This window comes from Convolutriloba macropyga, unplaced genomic scaffold (genome assembly GCF_964194025.1).
Source record: "Convolutriloba macropyga unplaced genomic scaffold, txConMacr16.3 SCAFFOLD_4944, whole genome shotgun sequence".
Lineage (NCBI taxonomy): Eukaryota > Metazoa > Xenacoelomorpha > Acoela > Convolutidae > Convolutriloba > Convolutriloba macropyga.
In genome coordinates, this window is record NW_027450244.1 from 1 (window position 1) to 12,500 (window position 12,500).

At 44.2% G+C, this 12,500-nt stretch overlaps 1 non-coding gene and 1 pseudogene across 1 annotated transcript in view; both read left to right on the plus strand.

The window, feature by feature from the left end:
• Positions 1 to 10,655: 10,655 nt before the first annotated feature.
• LOC142355736 (5.8S ribosomal RNA) lies at positions 10,656 to 10,807 on the plus strand (annotated as a pseudogene).
• Positions 10,808 to 12,490: 1,683 nt separating this feature from the next.
• LOC142355737 (large subunit ribosomal RNA) overlaps positions 12,491 to 12,500 on the plus strand; it is a 3,522-nt gene continuing 3,512 nt past the window's right edge. Inside the window, exon 1 of the ribosomal RNA XR_012761291.1 lies at positions 12,491 to 12,500. This exon is cut by the window's right edge and continues 3,512 nt beyond it. This is a non-coding gene — a ribosomal RNA (large subunit ribosomal RNA).

A 12,500-nucleotide genomic window follows, 5' to 3' on the forward strand; every position in this document is an offset into this window, starting at 1 on the left:
AGCTAGCTAGCTAGCTTGAGCTTGAGCTAGCTAGCTAGCTTGAGCTTGAGCTTGAGCTAGCTAGCTTGAGCTTGAGCTTGAGCTAGCTAGCTAGCTTGAGCTTGAGCTAGCTAGCTTGAGCTTGAGCTAGCTAGCTTGAGCTTGAGCTAGCTAGCTAGCTTGAGCTTGAGCTAGCTAGCTAGCTTGAACTTGAGCTAGCTAGCTAGCTTGAGCTTGAGCTAGCTAGCTAGCTTGAGCTAGCTAGCTAGCTTGAGCTTGAGCTTGAGCTTGAGCTAGCTAGCTTGAGCTTGAGCTAGCTAGCTAGCTTGAGCTTGAGCTAGCTAGCTAGCTTGAGCTTGAGCTAGCTAGCTAGCTTGAGCTTGAGCTTGAGCTAGCTAGCTTGAGCTTGAGCTTGAGCTAGCTAGCTAGCTTGAGCTTGAGCTAGCTAGCTTGAGCTTGAGCTAGCTAGCTTGAGCTTGAGCTAGCTAGCTAGCTTGAGCTTGAGCTAGCTAGCTAGCTTGAGCTTGAGCTAGCTGGCTTGAGCTTGAGCTAGATAGCTTGAGCTTGAGCTAGCTAGCTAGCTTGAGCTAGCTAGCTAGAGCTCGACCTATGAAAAGCTGCGCAAACACTTATTCTATAATAATTGCGAAAATTAAAAATTTCACAAGTGAAAAGCTGCATAAACAGTAATTCTATGTGTGGGGCATTATTAGGGGGAGGTGTCTTGTCAAAATATGGCTGGACTAAAGACCTCAACCCAGATAGGGTGGAAGGCCCTATGATCGGTCTGTTACTAATCGGTGACCGATAAAGACCTGACCAAGGCCTGTAGTAAGCTTGGTTAGGCATTACAGGAGATAACACTAAGACCGAGGGGTCTTAGAGAGCCCTCTAGCGGGGCGAATAGAGCTAGATCGAGCCTTGGGAAAGCTAGATCGAGCAGGACTGAAGCTAAAGGATAGACCGAGAGGTCTGTCTGGTCCTCCTAGAGAGGCCAAGAGAAAGTACGAGAAGCCAACTAAAGCTTGATCGGGCCTTCAGCAAGCACGACCGAGCTGTACCGGAGCTAACACTAAGACCGAGGGGTCTTAGAGAGCCCTCTAGCGGGGCGAATAGAGCTAGATCGAGCCTTGGGAAAGCTAGATCGAGCAGGACTGAAGCTAAACGATAGACCGAGAGGTCTGTCTGGTCCTCCTAGAGAGGCCAAGAGAAAAAACGAGAAGCTAACTAAAGCTTGATCGGGCCTTCAGCAAGCACGACCGAGCTGTACCGGAGCTAACACTAAGACCGAGGGGTCTTAGAGAGCCCTCTAGCGGGGCGAATAGAGCTTGATCAAGCCTTGGGCAAGCTAGATCGAGCAGGACTGAAGCTAAGCAAGAGACCGAGAGGTCTGTCTGGTCCTCCTAGAGAGGCCAAGAGAAAGTACGAGAAGCCAACTAAAGCTTGATCGGGCCTTCAGCAAGCACGACCGAGCTGTACCGGAGCTAACACTAAGACCGAGGGGTCTTAGAGAGCCCTCTAGCGGGGCGAATAGAGCTAGATCGAGCCTTGGGAAAGCTAGATCGAGCAGGACTGAAGCTAAACGATAGACCGAGAGGTCTGTCTGGTCCTCCTAGAGAGGCCAAGAGAAAGTACGAGAAGCTAACTAAAGCTTGATCGCGCCTTCAGCAAGCACGATTGAGCAAGACCGGAGCTAACACTAAGACCGAAGTGTCTTAGAGAGCCCTCTGGTGGGGCGAATAGAGCTAGATCGAGCCTTGGGAAAGCTAGATCGAGTAAGATTGAAGCTGAAAGAGTGTCAGAGGAGCAAATGAACCTCCAAAAAGTGAAAATCAAATTTTAGAAAAAACACAAGTTAAATACTGCATGGACAGTATTTCTATGTGTGGGGCATTATTAGGGGGAGGTGTCTTGTCAAAATATGGCTGGACTAAAGACCTCAACCCGGATAGGGTGGAAGGCCCCATGATCGGTCTGTTACTAATCGGTGACCGATAAAGACCTGACCAAGGCCTGTAGTAAGCTTGGTTAGGCATTACAGGAGTTAACACTAAGACCGAGGGGTCTTAGAGAGCCCTCTAGCGGGGCGAATAGAGCTAGATCGAGCCTTGGGAAAGCTAGATCGAGCAGGACTGAAGCTAAGCAAGAGACCGAAAGGTCTGTCTGGTCCTCCTAGAGAGGCCAAGAGAAAGTACGAGAAGCTAACTAAAGCTTGATCAGGCCTTCAGCAAGCACGACCGAGCTGTACCGGAGCTAACACTAAGACCGAGGGGTCTTAGAGAGCCCTCTAGCAGGGCGAATAGATCTAGATCGAGCCTTGGGAAAGCTAGATCGAGCAGGACTGAAGCTAAACGATAGACCGAGAGGTCTGTCTGGTCCTCCTAGAGAGGCCAAGAGAAAGTACGAGAAGCTAACTAAAGCTTGATCGGGCCTTCAGCAAGCACGACCGAGCTGTACCGGAGCTAACACTAAGACCGAGGGGTCTTAGAGAGCCCTCTAGCAGGGCGAATAGAGCTAGATCGAGCCTTGGGAAAGCTAGATCAAGCAGGACTGAAGCTAAACGATAGACCGAGAGGTCTGTCTGGTCCTCCTAGAGAGGCCAAGAGAAAGTACGAGAATCTAACTAAAGCTTGATCGGGCCTTCAGCAAGCACGACCGAGCTGTACCGGAGCTAACACTAAGACCGAGGGGTCTTAGAGAGCCCTCTAGCAGGGCGAATAGAGCTAGATCGAGCCTTGGGAAAGCTAGATCGAGCAGGACTGAAGCTAAACGATAGACCGAGAGGTCTGTCTGGTCCTCCTAGAGAGGCCAAGAGGAAGTACGAGAAGCTAACTAAAGCTTGATCGCGCCTTCAGCAAGCACGATTGAGCAAGACCGGAGCTAACACTAAGACCGAAGTGTCTTAGAGAGCCCTCTAGTGGGGCGAATAGAGCTAGATCGAGCCTTGGGAAAGCTAGATCGAGTAAGATTGAAGCTGAAAGAGTGTCAGAGGAGCAAATGAACCTCCAAAAAGTGAAAATCAAATTTTAGAAAAAAACACAAGTTAAATACTGCATGGACAGTAATTCTATGTGTGGGGCATTATTAGGGAGAGGTGTCTTGTCAAAATATGGCTGGACTAAAGACCTCAACCCGGATAGGGTGGAAGGCCCTATGATTGGTCTGTTACTAATCGGTGACCGATAAAGACCTGACCAAGGCCTGTAGTAAGCTTGGTTAGGCATTACAGAAGATAACACTAAGACCGAGGGGTCTTAGAGAGCCCTCTAGCGGGGCGAATAGAGCTTGATCAAGCCTTGGGCAAGCTAGATCGAGCAGGACTGAAGCTAAACGATAGACCGAGAGGTCTGTCTGGTCCTCCTAGAGAGGCCAAGAGAAAGTACGAGAATCTAACTAAAGCTGGGTCGGGCCTTCAGCAAGCACGACCGAGCAGTACCGGAGCTAACACTAAGACCGAGGGGTCTTAGAGAGCCCTCTAGTGGGGCGAATAGAGCTAGATCGAGCCTTGGGAAAGCTAGATCGAGCAGGACTGAAGCTAAACGATAAACCGAAAGGTCTGACGGGTCCTCATAAGAGGCATGGAGAAAGATCTGATACTAAAGTACCTCTCGGAAGTAATAAAATATGCCTGATGAAGCCGGGTATGATGTTTGTTGTTTGATGGCATTCATCGATTAGGTCTGGTGGATTCCCCATTACTCCGAGTGGTACTAGTAGAGGCTCCTACAGGGGTGAGCAAAGCGAGATCAAGCCTTAGGCAAGCTAGATCGAGCAGAACTGAAGCTGAAAAGCAAAATAAATGACAGGTCTGTCCAAATCAATAAACTTGAAATCCAGTGTGGTCACCACGGGTCACGAGGTGAATTCCTAGCGATTGTCTGCTGAACGTATAGGAAGGCCCGAAACGAACGATAATTTCATTGCACAGTGGAGATACTATACGTTCAGGAGTAGCATACATCGGGTTTGATCTATGATCATGTCTGGTCTCCGAGGATCCACCGGGTTACCAACTGGCACCGCTGTACTGGGTGTAAAACTGGGCCACCTGAAGTCCCGGGTGTAAAACTAGGTGCCTCTGTGCCAAAGTAGCGGCTTGCGTAGTGCATTATGCCTCCGGCTTGCGAAATGGTTATAAGCAATAACAACAGGACGCCGCGGGGTGTTCACTTAAAGGAGTAACGTTCTCTCAAGGGAGGGGATCTAAAAATCTTGATAAAACATTTATTCTATGCAAAATTTGTGCGCAAATTTTGCAAAGTAAAAAGCTGCACTGTAGCAAATTCTATGTGTGTAGCATTATTAGGGAAGTGTTGTTTGATGGCACCTCTCTACTTGATGCACCAAAGAACTACCTTGATGGCTCATGACCGCTGGTAATCTGTCGTCGCTAGTAGTTCGGAACTGAGAACAAATATGTTCGCAAATTACAACAATTATACAGCATATTGCTGAATAAAGCAGAACCGAATAATACTCAGTGACTTTACACCAAGACTGACTAATGTCTGGATTGTATCGTCCTACTCGAGTAAGGCGAAGAAAAGCTAGAAAGATACGCTTTTCACAAAGCAGGCTTAATGCATGCAAACCAAGGAGGAAGGAGTGATGCCCCTCCTTATAATAAGCAGAACCAAATAAAGAACAGACAGCATCATCTGTACAGTGACCAAGAAGAGGTGAAACTTCTGTATGTGAAAAGGCAATTTGAGCGAGATTTATTAGCAGACTAGTATTATGTTGTTTCTAGTAGGCGAAAGCCGAAACATCAACATGTGAAAATCTGATATTAAATCCTCAATCATTTTCCCTAGTATTATACAGCTATGAGTAACCTTAATTGGACACGGCAATTATTGCTGACCGGTGAAACTTTCGCATGGGAAAGACACACACACTTCTTGACAAAGCAATAAGTATTATGCTGTTTCTAGTACGCGAAAGCAGAAACATCAGCATGTGAAAGTTGTGAAGTTGAAGAATTTTTGTGTTGAGTACGATGTTGTTACTAGTAACCATGTCGACAGCTGAGAACTGTTCTCTAACCAATAGAAGGTGAAACTTCTGTATGTGAAAAGGCAATTTGAGCGAGATTTCTTAGCAGACTAGTATTATGTTGTTTCTAGTAGGCGAAAGCCGAAACATCAACATGTGAAAATCTGATATTAAATCCTCAATCATTTTCCCTAGTATTATACAGCTACTAGTAGCCGTAATTGGTCAGGGAAACATTGTTGACCGGTGAAACTTCACATGGGAAAGACACACAAATTACTTGACAAAACAATAAGTATTATGCTGTTTCTAGTATGCGAAAGCAGAAACATCAGCATGTGAAAGTTGTGAAGTTGAAAAGTTTTTGTGTTGAGTACGGTGTTGTTACTAGTAACCATGTCGACAGCTGGAAAGCTGTTCTCTAACCAATAAAAGGTAAAACTTCTGTATCTGAAGAGGCGGCGTGATTGAGATTTTTAACAGACTAGTATTATGTTGTTTCTAGTAGGCGAGAGCCGAAACATCGACATGTGAACATCTGGTTTTTAAATCATGAGTCAATTCTCCCTAGTATGATACAGTTGTTAGCCGGTATTGGTAACAGTAGAACAGAGATTTGGAGGGCAAAACCTGCTCATGGGAAATGCTCACAGAGCGCTATCTACCAGTACACATAGTATTATGCTGTTTCTAGTACGCGCGAGCCGAAACATCAGCATGTGAAATGTGTAATCGTGGGTAACTCTAAGTGTGTAGAGTACTGTGTAGTAACTAGTAGCCATGCCAAAGCATGCATTGAAACTCTTCGTGATTTAAAAAGCTCAAAGCAAGATTGACGAGGCCGCAAGGCTATGTCTTTCTAAATTCGAACAAATCGAAAGATTGTTCAAAGTACAATTAAACTGATTGATCCTGTCAGTTGCCATATGCTTGTCTGAAAGACTAAGCCATGCATGTGCAAGCGAAGCTTGAAAAAGTGGAACCGCGAATGGCTCATTAAATCAGTTACTATCTATTAGTTGATTTGCAAGCTAAATGAATAACTGCGGTAACCCTGCAGCTAATGCATGCTGATTGTCCGACACTGTCGGAGACTTTTACAAGACTACACCGGGTGATTTGCTAAGTACAGACACATCCCGTGATGAGTCCTAGTAACTGAAAGATCCCAGATAGCTTCGGCTTGGGGACGGAACTTCCGAATTTCTGACCTATCAACCTATGATGGTAGTGTAACGGACTACCATGGTTGTGACGGGTAACGGGGAATCAGGGTTCGATTCCGGAGAGGGAGCCTTAGAAACGGCTACCACATCCAAGGAAGGCAGCAGGCACGCAAATTACCCACTCTCCGCACGAGGAGGTAGTGACTAGAAATAATGATATGAACCTTTATGGTTTGTAATCAGAATGGAATGGACTTAAAAGCTCCATTGATGAACGAGTAGAGGGCAAGTCTGGTGCCAGCAGCCGCGGTAATACCAGCCTCTACAAGCGTATGCAATAGTTGCTGCGTTTAAAAAGCTCATAGTTGGATCTGTTTGAGTAGAACGGCAACATGGTCTTCAGTTAAATCTGTTGACTCGTTCCGCTCATCCTTCGCATCGAAGAAATAGTTTGCACTTAAATGTGACGAACTGTGGAAACGGTGTTTTCACCCTGAGAAAATTAGAGTGTTCAAAGCATCCTTTGGGATCGAATAATAAAGCATGGAATAATGGAGAATGACCCGCTACTCGATTGATGCCGGTTGGCTGAGTGCGGTAATGATTGAAAGGAACAGACGGGGGCATTTGTATTGCTACGTTAGAGGTGAAATTCTTGGATCGTGGCAAGACAAACTACTGCGAAAGCATTTGCCAAGAATGTTTTCATTAATCAAGAACGAAAGTCAGAGTATTGAAGAGGATTAGATACCCTCGTAATTCTGACCATAAACTATACCAACCTACAATTTGTCAAAGTCGATCTTGACTTGGCAAGAGATTAACCGGGAAACCAAAGTTTATTGGTTCCGGGGGAAGTATGGTTGCAAAATCGAAACTTAAAGGAATTGACGGAAGGGCACCACCAGGAGTGGAGCCTGCGGCTTAATTTGACTCAACACGGGAAAACTCACCCGGTCCAGACATCTTAAGGATTGACAGATTGAATATCTTTCATGATTATATGGGCGGTGGTGCATGGCCGTTCTTAGTTAGTGGAGTGATCTGTCTGGTTAATTCCGATAACGAACGAGATCTTCTCCATCTAAATAATGAAATTCACTATATGTGAATTCAAACACTTCTTAGAGGAACTATGCGGAATTAAATACCGCAGATGAAGTGAGGCTATAACAGGTCTGTGATGCCCTTAGATGTTCTGGACTGCACGCGCGCTACACTGTGTACTTTTAGATTGAGTACTCAGCCCTTGGTCCGAAATGGACTGGGCAATCAGAGAAAAGTACAGCGCTTCAAGGGGATCGTCTGTTGTAACTTGCAGACGTGAACCAGGAATTCCTGGTACTTATGAGTCAACAACTCATAGGGATTACGTCCCTGCCCTTTGTACACACCGCCCGTCGCTACTACTGATTGGATAGTTAAGCAAGAATTGCAAATTCCTACTGTTGGGACTTCGGTCTCCGGCAACGGGATGAAGCGGATCGAGCTTAATTGTCTAGAGGAAGTAAAAGTCGTAACAAGGTTTCCGTAGGGGAACCTGCGGAAGGATCAGTGATTGATTCCTTCGGGCATGGCTGCTGGTAGAGGCCATGTCTGTAGTGCGCATGACGCTCTGTCGCTAGAGATTGCTTGGCAACCAATCTCGAATTATGTATCGAGCTCAAAAACTACTTGTGTGGATACATAGTTCAGCAGTCATGGCAAGGGACTGCTTAAAGGGAGACTAGTTAGCAAAAGCAGCCTAGCAGAACTGCAGCTATCTAGATCTCAGAAGCTGGGTTATAGAAGCCCAGCTATAGACTTGTGAATGAGAAAGGCCTAAAAAGGTCCACAAGTCGCGTGGTTAGAACCGACACGCAAAAATCCCAGCGAGTGACAGAGCGTTGCGCTGTTCAGTGGGAAAGAGTTGAGCTACTCGGGGCCCCACTGAACTTGCTCCGAGCCAAAGGCTCGAAAAAACACAGCTTAGCCTCAGATCCTTTACATAGAAGGCTAGCTAAAATAAACTTACCTTGGACGAGGGTAAAGTTTAGTCAGTTCTTAGGGGAGAGTAATCCACAGCTTCTCGCCCTCTGAACATTCTCCCAGATATGTAGGTCTGGGAGAGTCTCCTCCTGTTCTTCGGAATCTGGAGGTAGACAAAGACAGTACGATACGATCTTGCATCGGGATGACTAACCGATAATGATCATAATCTGACAATTTTTCCGGCTTGAGGCACCGGAGTCAGATTAAAGACACATACTGAACTAAAGGCGTATGTGCAAAGCTTGTCGGAGTGTAGAGAGTCAAGCTGAGTTGACTCGTCACGTGGTGATGACAACAGCCATGTGCAAAACACTCACAACTTTATCGTCTATGTGGAAAAGGTTGCTAACAGCGCTCTCTATGAGAGGCCCTCGCATATAACTATACGAGGAAAAGGCGATAGAGTTGTTTGAATGTGGGGCAGGTTCATCGACAAGCTAAGTTGATCACATTCTTGTTGTGGCATCCTACTAGAATTGGTCACGGTCTGCACCAACTCTCCCCAAGTTGGCCAGACTTAAAACTAGAAATAAGGTTTGCAGCTATGTGAACCTAGAAACTGTAAAGGAGTTGAAAGAACTTAAAGGAATTGAAAGAGGCCTTGAGGTATATCCTCTTGGTAAAGACCCACAAAAGCTCACAAAAGTGGCTTCGAAGGGCAAAACTGGTTCATCCAAAACAATTGGAGAGCTTAAAGCAGAACCAATTCGAATGAAACACTATTGGTGAAACTTCATCATGAGAACGTCACAAGCTGATCACGCTCTATGATATGACTAGTATTATGTTGCTTCTAGTAGGCTAAGCGCAAGCCGAAACATCAACATGTGAAAGTCGTAGAATTTTGCAATCAAACTGTGGCTAGTACTGTGATGTTACTAGTAACCTGGTGTTCCGTCATATGGCCAAGAGAGCATTTGAAGGCGAAACTTCTGCATGGGAAAGCTGCATCATGATCAAAATTTTATATCGAGTATTATGTTGACGTTAGTAGGCCTTGGCCGAAAACGCAGCATGTGAAAGGTATAGATAAAAGTTATTGTTGCAGTCAGTACTGTGTAGTTACTAGTAGCTGGATTTAAGCTCAAAATGAGACACTGTTGGTGAAACTTCATCATGAGAATGTCACAAGCTGATCAAGCTCTATGATATGACTAGTATTATGTTGCTTCTAGTAGGCTAAGCGCAAGCCGAAACATCAACATGTGAAAGTCGTAGAATTTTGCGATCAAATTGTGGCTAGTACTGTGATGTTACTAGTAACCTTGTGTTACGTCATATGGCCAAGAGAGCATTTGAAGGCGAAACTTCTGCATGGGGAAGCTGCATCATGAACAAAAGTTTATATCGAGTATTATGTTGACATTAGTAGGCCCTGGCCGAAAGCGCAGCATGTGAAAGGTATAGATAAAAGTTATCGTTGCAGTCAGTACTGTGTAGTTACTAGTAGCTGGATTTAAGCTCGAAATGAGACACTGTTGGTGAAACTTCATCATGAGAACGTCACAAGCTGATCACGCTCCATGATATGACTAGTATTATGTTGCTTCTAGTAGGCTAAGCGCAAGCCGAAACATCAACATGTGAAAGTCGTAGAATTTTGCGATCAAATTGTGGCTAGTACTGTGATGTTACTAGTAACCTTGTGTTACGTCATATGGCCAAGAGAGCATTTGAAGGCGAAACTTCTGCATGGGGAAGCTGCATCATGAACAAAAGTTTATATCGAGTATTATGTTGACGTTAGTAGGCCCTGGCCGAAAGCGCAGCATGTGAAAGGTATAGATAAAAGTTAGCGTTGCAGTCAGTACTGTGTAGTTACTAGTAGCTGGATTTAAGCTCGAAATGAGACACTGTTGGTGAAACTTCATCATGAGAACGTCACAAGCTGATCACGCTCTATGATATGACTAGTATTATGTTGCTTCTAGTAGGCTAAGCGCAAGCCGAAACATCAACATGTGAAAGTCGTAGAATTTTGCAATCAAACTGTGGCTAGTACTGTGATGTTACTAGTAACCTTTTCTTACGTCATATGGCCAAGAGAGCATTTGAAGGCGAAACTTCTGCATGGGGAAGCTGCATCATGAACAAAAGTTTATATCGAGTATTATGTTGACGTTAGTAGGCCCTGGCCGAAAGCGCAGCATGTGAAAGGTATAGATAAAAGTTATCGTTGCAGTCAGTACTGTGTAGTTACTAGTAGCTGGATTTAAGCTCGAAGTGAGACACTGTTGGTGAAACTTCATCATGAGAACGTCACAAGCTGATCACGCTCTATGATATGACTAGTATTATGTTGCTTATAGTAGGCTAAGCGCAAGCCGAAACATCAACATGTGAAAGTCGTAGAATTTTGCGATCAAACTGTGGCTAGTACTTTGATGATGCTTGTAGCCAACCGAATTGGTTGAAAAGCCCAATAAGTAAGCTAACTTGGGAGAGCTTGTTGGAAACCAAATGCTACTAGATTGGTCCAAATACATCCTTCAACAGGGGATCACTTGGCTCGCTTTACGAAGAGGAGCACAGCTATATGTGTTAATTCGGTATGAATCGCAAGATTTGTTTACCGACCTCTCTAACGCAAAAGGCGGTCTCGGCTTCGGCTGTTGACTGCGTCCGATTCAGGGTTATATAACTCTCGATTGAACACATTGATGTTCTATTGTTGGTGCTTCCAATAAAATTGGAACACTTAAAGCAGAACCGATTCAAATAATAGCATTCTGATCAATGATTGCATTCCTTGATCAAGAACTGCTGGAGTCATTGTGATGGCGAATTTTCTTCATAAGAAAATTGCAAAGAGACGGAACTTAATGAGACTAGTATTATGTTGTTTCTAGTAAGCGGAAGCTGAAACAGCAACATGTGAAAATCAAGTTTTGTTCAATGATCTCGAGGCGATAAGTACTATGAAGCAACTAGTAGCCTAAGCATGACTCAGATTTGAGACAGTCAAAAAGACTGGCGAAACTTCTTCACATGAAAGTTACATAGAGAACTACAAATGTATACAGCGAGTATTATGTTGTTTCTAGTAGGCGAAAGCTGAAACATCAACATGTGAAAGTTGTCTGCAAACTGTAGAACGATATGTGATTAGTACTGTGCTGTTACTAGTAGCCAGTCTGACTGTAGAAGCCAAGACAAAGGGAAACTAATGCATCTGAAAAGGACAAGTTATGGAAAGGTATGCACGATAAGTATTATGTTGTTTCTAGTAAGCGGCAGCTGAAACATCAACATGTGAACGTCGTTGTGTACAGTAACCTAGAACTATATAGTCCTTAGTAACGTGCATTTACTAGTACCTGTAATTGGTATTCAGACTCAGGCAGTTTGGAATAGTTTGGCAAAGATGCACCAGAGAAAACTGGGATTTGATACAGAAATTGTTGAATACAAGTATTATGCTGCTTCTAGTAGGTTGAATCCGAAACATCAGCATGTGAAAATTGAAAACATTTCTGGTTCGAATTGTCACAAGTATTTGGTGATCTGAGTAGCCAAACTCACTACAACGCCAATTGAAGGCAAAAATTCTCAACGGGAAAAGCTATTCTCATTGAATGAGCTAACAAGACGAGTATTATGTTGCTTCTAGTAGGCGAAAGCCAAAACATCAACATGTGAAAGTCTTGCTGAACAAATTTAATGTTGTTGAGCTCAGTACCGTGTGAATTAGTAGCCATAATTGGCGAGCGAAAATTGAACTGGCGAAACTTCGTCTTTGGAAAATTGCAGATGCCGAGCACTTATTTTGCAACGAGTATTATGTTGACTGTAGTAAGCGAAAGCCGAAACAGCAACATGTGAAAGCTGTTGAAATTTGTGGTCATTTTGCAATAAGTACAAGGAGTGTAACTAGTAGCCAGGTCAAAATTTGGGATAAGAATGAGCAAAAATTCTGCATGAGAACAGTTGAAATTATGAAACTAAATTACAAAGACTAGTATTATGTTGTTTCGAGTACGCGAAAGCGGAAACATCAACATGTGAACGTTTGTAACGAAGTTTCGTTAATTTTCAGCCTAGTACTGAGCAAGAACGAGTAGCCTCATCTCCAATCCCACGCAAAATGTAGTGAAATATGTGAGTGAACCTTATTCACGGTGAGGGTTTCCCGAGGTCTGTATTGCAGCGAGTATTATGTTGCTTCTAGTAAGCGAAAGCTGAAACAACAACATTTGAAAGTTGGAATTAATGACTGAATGGAAACTTCGACCTGTGTTTGATAGTAGTAGCGAACAAAACTGCTGAATCGGTTTCTGTCTCATATTGGTCAGTGAACCAATTAAGAGACAATCAACTACATAACCTGAA